The sequence below is a fragment of the Mandrillus leucophaeus genome, unplaced genomic scaffold (assembly GCF_000951045.1).
Source record: "Mandrillus leucophaeus isolate KB7577 unplaced genomic scaffold, Mleu.le_1.0 Scaffold258, whole genome shotgun sequence".
In the NCBI taxonomy this organism is placed as follows: domain Eukaryota; kingdom Metazoa; phylum Chordata; class Mammalia; order Primates; family Cercopithecidae; genus Mandrillus; species Mandrillus leucophaeus.
Window position 1 is genome coordinate 1,252,172 of NW_012102676.1, and position 11,072 is coordinate 1,263,243.

The window sequence follows — 11,072 nt, forward strand, 5'->3', positions numbered from 1 at the left end:
GGAATCATGGCCAAATGCATTTTTTTAAACCCTCGGTCTCTCTTGCTTTTATTTAATCTTATCTATGTTTTTAGTATTCATACTTTTTTTTTTTTTTAAAGAAGATATATGAGTTGATTTTAATCACCTAGTACCCACGTCAGGGGTGACAGAAACATTTATTTCTAACTTTCAAAGTCACAGGAGATTTACCTAGAAGCTGGTTTTCTCTGAATTTTTGATTTGATTCTTCATTCCAAGTTTTGTAAGACCTCCTACATATATTCAATTTTCACAAGAGTTTTAAGGAAATACATAGGAGAACATATTCAAATGAAAATTATTCTCACCCCCATATATTTGTGTGGGTGCATATATATCTTGCCTTTTTGGCGGTGAATAACTCTTATTTTTCATAAGAGCAAGAAAATTGTAAACTCTCACAAGGTAAGGTTCCATTCGCCACTCCACTGGCCAGCAAAGTGCCTCGCATATATGAGGCACTCGAAACATGTTGTTTGAGAGAATAAATGAAAAACTAACAGATGATACAATAACCTCAAAAAATAGTTTTGAATTGGGTCTTTAATCTTTTATAATTAAGCACTTGACTTTTTATCTGGCCCTGTTTGTACAATTAACTATATACCACACACCTTACAGAAAAGAAACAAATGTAATATTTCTTATTAATGTGGTAGACTAACACCAGTTTCTAGATCACCTTAGGTAGAGTGCCTGAAAGACTGAGATCATGGCTGCAGCATGAGTGTTTAGTGCCACATGGCAGGCTGGCTTGTCTATAATTGTGCCAGCAGTCATCTCCCACTGGTGCCACACTCTACTCCCAGGCTTCAAAGCAACACATAAAGGAAGATTTATCTTTTTTTTTTTTTTTTTTTTGAGATGAAGTCTCGCTCTTTCACCCAGGCTGGAGTGCAGTGTCGCGATCTCGGCTCACTGCAACTTCTGCCTCCCAGGTTCAAGCTATTCTCCTGCCTCAGCCTCCTGAGTAGCTGGGACTGCAGGCGTGCACCACCATACCTGGCTAATTTTTTGTATTTTTAGTAGAGATGGGGTTTCACTGTTTAGCCAAGATGGTCTCAATCTCCTGACCTCGTGATTTGCCCACCTCGACCTCCCAAAGTGGTAGGATTACAGGCGTGAGCCACTGCGCCCAGTCCCAGGAGGATTTACCTTTATTATTGTTTGAGAGTTCCAACTTAAAAACCAAAAGAATATTTAAGTGAGTTTGTTTTCTGTCCATTCACATTTGATTAATGGAATAATGTAAACTTTATGTGCATGACTTTTGACAGTTTTCTATATAATATATATAGAATATATATATAATAGAGGATGTAAATAATAGCAATCATACAATTTAATTGTCTGAAAAATTAGGTTGAATCATATGGCAGGCCTCGTCTGAGAACTTTAAACAATAAAAGTGAAAAATGCTTTTTAAAAGTATCTTTAAAAACTCGCCTGGAGATGGAGCAGATGCACTTGTTGCTCATTGCCACTTCTAGGTAATCTGTTCTCTTTCACTTGCACATCTTTGCAGCTTTAAAGCTCATGCTGGGAGACTATACATTACCCTTCCATCTTTGTTGCGCTCATTTACTGACCTCGAGGTCACTCTCTCTTTTTCCTTCAGCAGTTTAGTTTTTAGGTAAAAGTTGCTCTTCTCCAAACTATTCCTGATTTAATTCTTTGTGATTTCAAAACCTATTTTCAATCAGTTTCTCAGTTCTTTGATATCCTTTCCTCTTAAATTATCACCTTCCATCTATGTAAGACTGTTGGTACTATGGCTACACAGTATAGCTTCTTGTTTTTACCAACAATTGTTAACTTTTAAAGACGTCAATTTCAGGCATTTCTCTCTACGATCACCACTTGTCTTTCCAGTTCACTCCCACTATATCCCACTGGGGCTGAAATCAACTGTTTATACCACTTTTTTCTTGTCCATTAGCACAACTTTTGGTCCTTTTATTTAATCACCTTACCTTCCATGATCTATCATTATAATAATCTTCTCTCCTTACAGTGTATCTGTGTTGACATTTTCATCCCTAGCTAATCTGTGATTAAATCCATCTCTCTACTTTCTCCACATCTGCTTTTATACTGCTAGACATGGTTGTAGAAAAACATAACCCTAATGATTGTCTTCTTTCAACTTTATAACGTCTAATCTCAAGTGGGTCCTTAATGCCACCTGACAATCATATTTCTTCACATCATTCATTCTACCACTCTCCCTGAAAAATACGTCATAATTTTTATTCTCTCCTCTAACTTCCAATACTTTCTCCTAAACCCTAACTCCTAGCTGATGACCTTGTTTCCAGAGAAAATAGAAACACTTAAAAGAGACTTTCCGTAAGCTCCTGCCATCATAACAAACCACATACTTGCATATGTTTCTTGGACAGTGGATGACTTAAGGGTGTTCCCATCCAATGACAATCTCTCCATGTGGCAGGAGACTGCTTGCTTTCTCTCCTGCTTTAGGATATTCTTCTCCTTCCTGTATCACTTCCCCCTACTTTCTACTGAATTGTTTATGTCAACCTATAAACATGCTCTTATTCCTCCCCTCTGAAAAGAGGATATTATTGCCTTCATCCTCCCATGCGGCTACCATTGATTTTCCTCATTTCCTTTTACAGAAAAACCTTTCAAAACATTGTCTAAATGCACTCCCCAATTCTTTTACTACCTTCTTTCTTAAACCTTCTCCAAATAAGCTTTTGAACCCACTACTCTAATAAAATTTTCTTATCAAAAGTACCAGCGACCTCCATATCACCAAATCCAATGGTAGGTTCTTATTTATTCACCATCTTACTTAAACTTTTACCAGATTTTGATACAGTTGATCACTCCTTCCTCCCTAGAAGTTGCCTTATGTGGCTTCCAGGACACTATACTCTCCAGTTTTTTTCTATTTCACTGACTGCTACTTCTTGGTCTCCTTTGAGGATTTCTCTTAACCTCTCAGAACACAAATTGCCAAAGTACCACAAGGCTCAGTCCTTAGACTCTGCTCTTTTCTCCCTATTCTCACTATTTTGACAACCTCATCTTTTTCATTATTTTAAAAATTATTTGAATGAGTGTGTCCAGCTTAGGTCTCTCTCCTCGACTTCAGCCCTCTTTTCTTAGATATTCAATAAGCATCTGAAATTTAGCAAGTCCAAAGTTACACTCCATCTTTCTCTCCAAACTTGCTCTCAAAGAGTCTTCCAATTTCCATAAATGGCAACTCCACATTGTCATTTTCTCAAACCTAAATCCTGGGAGTCATATGTGACCTTTCTCCTTTCATAACCTGTGTCCAATCTGTCACCAAGTGCTGCTCACTGTACCTTTAAAATACATCATTAATCCAACCAATCTCTACTCTCTTCACGGCTCTTAGTTCATTCCAGATCATTATCAATTTTTGTCTAAGTAATTGCAATAACCTTCTAACTAGTATCTTTATTTCTGACTTTGTTATCCCAACAGTTTATCATCAATATAAGAGATTTATAAAGCGTAAATTCATACATGTCACTCTTCTACACAAACTGTCCAATGTCTTCTCATTTTAAACAGAGCAGGAATGAGCTTACATTGTTCTTCATAATATGATCTGTTCAGGGCTCTGTGATCATCATCTACTTGTTAATCTATTTTGGCCACATTCACCACCTTGCTCTTCCTTGCATACTTCTCTCATAATCTATCTTTAAAACTGTTGTACTTGTTTCCTTTACAGAACAACTTTCTATCATAAATCCATCTAACTGTATTTCTGTCTTTACAGATGCACTTAACTGTCCTCAGTGAAACATTTCTTGGTCACAATATTTGATATTCCATTCTGTTTGTTTATATATTCATTTATTTTTCTCCGTGACACCTATTCATATATCTAGCTTATTATACACTTTACTTGTTTATTTTACCTATTATCTACCTCTATTGGGTAGAGTTTTTGCTCCATTCTGTTTTATGAACTACTGTACTTTCTAGAATAATGCCTGGAACGCAGTTGGTATTCAGTAAATATTTGCTGAATGAAAAACTGAGTGAGTTGATGAGTAGGTATAGTAATGCTTCTAATTACCTAATGGCAAAAGCTATTATTGAGTTTCTGAGGGAAAAAATGACTGCAACAGACAAAAAAGAAGAAAAATTCCCTTTGATTGTTTAAAAAGGTGACACTGAAATAGAAGAGCATACCCGGTAATTGTGTTAGAATATTAAAGAGCTAAAACATTTGTACAAATTATGTAGAATTCTTTCCTGTATTTACAGCTATACAGTTTACATGATAAATTATTATTAAGAACATTTGTTCTCATAAGAGTTTGACAGAATATTAAGGTGAAGTTCGTTAGTTAAACATCAATTTTACGGGACAGAAAATTTGTAAGGCTCTACTGGCAATAAAAAAAATAAAATAAGATGACTTAGAACATCATATTTAGAGATTTTCATTAACTTTTTGGTGTTATTCCTGTAAGGATTACAATGAACTAACTTCACATATAGAGCCAAAATGAAGTACCATATGAGCTGGGAGACTTGTGCCCTATAATACAGATTTTGCACTTGGATTTTATGTAGACTCCAAGATAATTTAGTTAGTTCTTAAAAGATATTTTACTATAATCGGCTATTAGCACTTTATATACTTACAGAGTTTTGTACCACATTATTAATCAGTCTATGCTTCCTTTCCTGCCAGCAATTCTTGAGTTCCTTTAGAAGGTTGAATCTTCTTTCTTTCAGGGAGTGAAAAGGAACCAGAGACAGACTGAAGAATTCCAAATGCTGTCCAAAAAAAGAAAATTTTCATAGTGAATTAGCAGAAGGAGGAGGAGGGAAGTGGAAAAGAGCAGCCGCATGAGTTCATGAGCCTGGCTTTTTATCATGCCTACTCTTGGGGCCACATCAGTGGCCTTGCTTTCATGCCAGAAGCAGTGCAAATCATAATTAGAATATGGAATATTGCAAAGAAAGGGGAACAGTCCCCATCTGTGCAGCCACTTTAACTACAAGCCCAGAATCTGTTTTACAGCTGAGGCACAAAGACGGTATTAATACATGTGGTTAGTTCCTTCTCTATACATACTGTAGATTCATTGTGTCTGCTTTTCCTAGGTGGAGCAAACACAGACATACAATATTTCGTTCTCTTTTTGCTGTTACACTTCCTTTCTTGCCAGATGCGGCAAACCCCTTCCTAAGCCATTCTGTCTGTACTGCTCTGCACGTTGACACCCATCAGCTTGCAAGTGAGCAGGGCTGTCAGCACTGGATATTTTCTCCTCCATTGTCACTGGTCTAATGACATCCTCTGGTTTATGCACTTTTCTCTCCAACACCACCATAAGCTAGAATAACTCACTCAGTCTGGGTGTTAGGCACTTCTCCTATAATTCATGCCAAGTAAAGGAAATCCGTAGACTTAAGGACAAATAGTGTAGCATATGTACAAAGTACCGGGCAGTCTCCATGTGTAAACTTTCTATTATATGTAATGAAACAAAGCATCTCAATGTACATGGTGTTTTTTTGCAGATAAGTCATTAGAGATGAGAGACCTTCAAACAATAGGGCCATTATTCCCAACATCACCATGGGAACGAGTGAAAGTTTCGTATATTTAGGTTGATTTCAGAGTCTAGAGTGCTATGGGAGCTTAACAAATGATTGTTAATTATTATTTAAGCACCAGTTTTGACTGAATCATAATGCTAATGGATCTCTTTGGGAATATCCTTTAGATAGCCATCATTTATCTAGACTTGATATCAGGCTTTGATTAAATGTGTGTACTCCAGTATCAGCATGAAAACGTCTTACACATTTTTGTACTTACAAAAGCCAGTAGGGCTCAGCACATAGTAGGGGGTTCAAAAATATGTTTTAAACAGTTGAACTAAATTTGTGGGAGTTTTACAACTCTTTGGGTTTTATTTTAGCATTTTGGCAACTAACGCCAACTAAGAGCTGTGTTCGTGCTGCTCTAAGGATAATTGCGTAAGAAAAATGTTTTAGGATTTTTTTTTTTAGCAGGACTTTGGACACTCCTGCTATCTGTGTATCAGTACTTGCTCTTTTTGGGAATTTTTCTTTGTTTGGATGGATCAAATAATTAGAATCAGTGAGGAACAATCTTCAGGACATAGTGTTATGGATGAAATGTTTTCAATGTGTTTGTTCAGTTTTTGTATTTTTTTATTTTTTTGGCAGTCAAGATTTTTTTTTTTTTTTTAATATACTTTAAGTTCTGGGACACGTGTGCAGAATGTGAAGGTTTGTTACATAGGTATACGTGTGCCATGGAGGTTTGCCACACCCATCAACCCGTCATCTACATTAGGTATTTCTCCTAATGCTATCCCTCCCCTAGACCCCCACCCCCTGATAGGTCCTAGTGTGTGATGTTCCCCTCCCTGTGTCCATGTGTTCTCATTGTTCAACTCTCACTTATAAGTGAGAACTTACGGTGTTTGCTTTTCTGTTCCTGTGTTAGTTTGCTGAGAATGATGGTTTCCAGCTTCATCCATGTCCCTGCAAAGGACATGAACTCATCTTTTCTTATGGCTGCATAGCATTAGTGCAGTATTTTGGTTTTACCTTCAATAGTGATAATGCTGTAACTGAGATGATTGTTTAAACCCAGGTACAGTATATTTTAAGGTTGATACCATTCTTGTGTTTCTGGTTAGTGACAGTGCAATGGAAAAATTGGGCCATGAACCATCTTTATTATAATCACATAGCAGAGTAGTTCTGTATGCATTAATGTGAAAATCACCATATGAGTAGCATAATTACATGAAAATGGAACAAATTAACAAAAAAGAGGAAAATGTGGAATAAAACATCATCAAGATTGAAAGAAAATCTGTTAAGAAATTTCTACAAAGTTGTAAGTAGGACAATCTCTGAAAAGGATCACTTATTACATCTGTAATGATGTTGAATTTTAAAAAATGCTTTGTGTTCTTCACTTGAATTAGAAATGTGATCGATTTGGGCTTGAAGGCTGAGTTTAGATTTCTCTTACATGTCTGGATCACAATCAGATCATTTATCTCTTAAGGTTCTTTCAAAACAAATTTTGTTATTATAAAGAAATTCTTAAGAGCTTAACATTGTCATACATGAACATTATTTTGTGCTTGCTTAGGAGTCACTTTCTTATTTTGGTTTTAGGTAATGTCAAAATAAGTATCTATTAAGAACTTGTTTTGTGCAGGCATTGTGCTAAGTAACTTCCTTCATTTACATTAATAAATGTATAATTTTAAATAAGTGGTCAACATTTTTCTCTAAGGCTAATACATCAAAAGCCTTTTCTACCAAAAGAAGAAAACAGCCCTCTTTACATTGATTTCCTATGCTTTTAGAAACTACTGTTGAAATCTGAATTTTAGTCTATATTCTTTTATTAGACATAATAGTATAATGCTTATCTGATATATAACACACACACTCATCCTTTGATCAATAAAGAATTGATATTGTTCATTGTTCTGTTAATCTTTCAAATCACCGGAAGGATGAACAGAGCTGTCAAACTTCAGTCTTATAACCAAGCTATTGCAGTGTTCTTTACTTACATGACATAGCCTTGAACATGGCAGACTCAACACCACATGTTTACTACAAAATTTCCTCTTCATGAGGACAGTTCTTTCTTTTCAGCTTCTCTTGAATTTTTGTTACAACTTGGAGCAGACACTATTGCTGCCCTGCCCAGACCCTCAGATCCCCTGTAACCAGTCTGTGTGCCCATCAGCCAGCTTGTTGCTAATGATTGGTATATTCACCTTTAGATGTTTCCTCCAGGTGCTGATGCTGCCTCATCTTTAAGATGTGGAAACGCCTGAGTTTTATATCTGTGTTCATTTCACCAAATCCAATGGCATATCCACAGATAATGACTGAAATTGCCTCCTTGCTTAGGTTTCATATCTTGTGTTTCTCATTCATTATTGATTTCTCCTAGGATTACTTGTGAAATAAACCACTTGGATGTAAATCGTTGGCTGAGTCTGTTTCACAGAGTAACCAACCAAAGGCTGGTATTACTGAGTTCTGACAAATAGTAAACGAAATGACACATCATTTTTGCTCTGAGATAATTAAGAGCCAGTGTGCCTCGTCCATCTCTTTTCTCCTTTGACAGCAACTTTGGAGGCCATGTTTTAGAAGCATCCTGTGTTCTTGGGTCGTCATGTGATAGAACATCGCTCTGGAGAACCAATTTACCTCCTTAAGACTTTGGTGAATGATAAATAAACCTTTATTATGGGAAGCCACCGATGTACCAAGTTGTTTTTGTTATTTACTATAGTGTAGCCTAGCCTATTCTTGAAAGTAAGAGCCTTTTATTTATATTTATGTATTAATATTTTATTCCCCCCCCACTAGATTTTAAAAAGTATGCATGTGACTTGTATAACTTTATATACTTCTTAATGCCTAGGGCATAGTAAATGTCCTGTATTTAGAGAACATTTGTTGAATGGTTGAATGTGTAAATGGATTAAAGGAAAAAAAAAAGAACTGAAGCTACTAAATCTACATATACATACTTACAAGTATATGAGTATGTGTATGTGTGTGTGTTTATATTTAAAGTAGAATAAACCTTTTCATAATCCAGGTAGATTAGCTCTTGCTTCCAATATGTCAGAAATAACTCATATAGTTTATCAAAGTAAATATACCATGTAAACATAACTTCATAATTGTTATGGTTTTAGGATAGAATTAATACCCAGTCTTCTTTCATAAGTGGCCCTTAGAACTAAACAGTACAATTCCAAAGAGGTGAGTTAGAAAGTCCTGCGAGAATCTAACCAAATTTATTTTTCAGATATTATGCTATTTTCTTGGCCTCTGATCTTGGGGAAGTGTTGGCACATGGCTCCAGTTCCTGCTCTTTAGATTTGTTTCCTGAATGGAGAAACCCTGGGCACTGTTTTCTTTTGTTCTTCTGGTTAATTATATTTCAGGCTGGTACTTACAGGGCAGAACACTTTTATAGCTATTTGCCTCGATCTGGCCTGCTCTGCCAATCCTTGTTTCGCTTGTGGTCAGTGAACCCAAACTCTGGAGAGGTTAGTTTCCCACCCAAACTGCCCACCCAGGCCGGGAGCTTGAAATTACCCTTTGCTTTTCCTGTCAATTTCATCTTTTTCCATTTGCTTTTACCCTCCTCTGGTTCTCATTGAGTCAAACCCAGCATGGTTTTCCCTTAGTTAACTGCTGTGTTGTTCTAGGCATTAATATCATTGTCAGCACAGTTGTGTGAACAAGTTTTATTGGTTATTTTGGATTTTTTTCTGCCAGTAGGAAGACTAAGCCTATTCTAATAGCAATCAAATGCCTTGGAGAACCATTCATTTCATATTTGTCACTTTCCAATTCCATTGAAGAGGGTTGCAGCTTGCTGTTTGGAATGTTTACTATTTCTGAATAAAAGTATTAAGTAGAATGTGAATAGAAAAAATAGAAAAGCAATCTCACTCTTAATTCCATCACTCAGAAATAAGCACAGTTAAATATTTGTAGAATTGTTAGCCTTTTCTTCTTCACATTTGTGTATAATTGTATACACATAAAACACATGCATCCATGCTCAAACATGTTTATATTGGGATTGTACCACATATGTAATTTTCTATTGAGTTATTTAATTTACACAATATTACAGAAATTTCCAAAAGTTTTAATTGTTACTATGATTTCTCATGGTTAAAACAACTTCTTAAGTAGATAAATCACCTTATATGCAAACCATTCAATTTTGATACACATATGGAATGTTTCTCACTTTTTAATGAAACTCACCTTATTTTCACTTTATCATGAAAACATCCATATTGTTCTTATATATCAATTTGTGCATGTATAATTATTTTCCTAAGATCATTTTCTAGAACTGGGTTTTTTGGGCAAAAACATTATGTCAGCTTTAATATCTCTTCCTTTACTATTTCATATTTCTTTCCTAGATGGTTTTGGCAATTCCCACTTCCCACCTTTTATAGCAATACATTATAATAATTATTGTATTTAACCTTCATGAAACAGATTAAAATTAGGTGTCATTGTGGATGTAATTTGCATTTCTTTAAATAATAGTCATCAAATAATTTTTTCATAGCTTTTTGGTCGTTTGTAATTCTTTCTGAGCAACCTGTCTGTGTGCCCATCACACAAACCTGAGCAAACCTCAGTATTTTGCCCTTTGCGCCCTCTATAATTTTAATTTGCTTCTAAGAACTCCTACATATTAAGGATATTAAATTTCTGTCATATATATTCACAATTTTCTTCTCCTCTTCTAAGATTGTCATTTCATTTTACATTTTATTTATTTTTCACATAAAGCATTTAGGTACTATTTATATTCTGCTTTTTGAGTCTGCCTTCACTTGCATATGTAGAAGCATAATCCTCAAAATGAGACTATATAAATATTCTCATATTCTTCCTTGAAAATTGAGAAAATTTACCATCATAACCATTTGACTCCAGCGTCTTTTTGGGGAAGTAATTATTGAGATTTTTCTTCCTATTGGTTCAATTCTAGTAACACGTTTTCCTTAAAATGTGAATCTTATCTAGATAAATGTAGCATACAAATTCAATATTTTTATTTTACTTTAAGTTCTGGGATACATGTGCAGAACATGTAGGTTTGTTACATAGGTATACATGTGCCATGGTAGTTTGCTGCACCTATCAACCCATCATCTAGGTTTTAAGCCCCCCATGCATTCGGTATTTCTCCTAATGCTCTCCTTCCCCTTGCCCCCCATTCCCTGACAGGCTCCAGTGAGTGATGTTCATATGTTCTCATTGTTCAACTCCCACTTACGAGCGAGAACATGTGGTGTTTGGTTTTCTGTTCCTGTGTTAGTTTGCTGGGAGTGATGGTTTCTAGCTTCGTCCATGTCCCTGCAAAGGACAGGAACTCATTTTTTTATGGCTGCATAGTATTCCATGGTGTATATGTGCCACATTTTCTTTATCCAGTCTATCATTGATGGGCATTTGGGTTG